Raw genomic sequence first — 1,196 nt, forward strand, 5'->3', positions numbered from 1 at the left:
TGGCTATATAACAAATTACTGCAAACTAGCAGCTTAATATAATATAAATTTATTTGTGGTAATGCAACTTAGAAGTCTGGACACAGGTCTCCCTAAATTCAAGGACTAAAACCAAGGTGTGAACAGAACCATGTTCCTTCTGGAGACTCTAGGGGAGAATTTGTTCCTTGCCTTTCTGTTTTGAGAGATCCTCCCACATTCCTTGGCTTGTAAGCTGCATCATTCTGACCTCTGACCTCTGCTCCTTGTCATCACATCTGCTTTTCTGGCTCTGAATCTCTTGGCTCCCTCCTAGAAGGACCTTGTGACTACAGCAGAACACTTGTATAATCCATGATAATCTCATCTGAAGACCCTGATTTTAACATATCTGAAAGATCCCTTTTGCCATAATAGGTAACATTTTCACTAGTTCCATAAGTTAAGATGTAGGCCTCTTTGGAAGGCATTATTCTTCCTCCACAAAAGTGTTGCCTGAATAACTGGGAGACTATACTTTCCAGTTAAGTGAGATGGAGATTTGTGGGGAGCGGGCAAGAGTCAAGCATTTGATTTTTATTGCTGATATGAGATGCCCTACTACCCACCCCCCCCCCAGAGGAGGTGCTCAGCTGGCTGATGAATAGTTAAAGCTGAAACCAGGAATCTTAGTAGGACGTGTAAGTTGGGATGTCAAGCAGTTCTTGAGTAAGATGTGCAAACCCCAGTACCAGCTCTGATTATATGGGGCATGGAAAAGAAAGGAAGAGATGTGTAGAGTGATGCATACCAATACTAGGAAGACGAAAATAAACCAACAAATGACACTGAGAAGGAGCTTCTGGTGGTGAAGGGATCCAGAAAGTGTTTTCTTATGAGCTTCATTCAGGACAGTGAGAAGAGGGACCCTTCTCTCTGGCGTTTGTCTCCAATACCTGCTCAAGAAGAAATACTACTGGTTGAGACAGAAGGAACAGACAGGGAGGAAGCTGGGAGATTTGGTCAATAGGGATAAATAGATATACAGTATTGTATGGTTCTTCTCTATAGGTAATGATGAACCTGTATCCTTATATACTTGTGTAGATAGTGACAGTCTCAGAGCTGTCAACGTTTTTCAAGGTGGTTAAATCCTTGACATGGAGGCCTCAGTAATCAAAACCTTAATATAAGGCACAATGCTGTGGGATGCGTTGGGACCACTACCTGTCTTTCAC

Source organism: Pteropus vampyrus, unplaced genomic scaffold (genome assembly GCF_000151845.1).
Source record: "Pteropus vampyrus isolate Shadow unplaced genomic scaffold, Pvam_2.0 Scaffold536, whole genome shotgun sequence".
Classification (NCBI taxonomy): domain Eukaryota; kingdom Metazoa; phylum Chordata; class Mammalia; order Chiroptera; family Pteropodidae; genus Pteropus; species Pteropus vampyrus.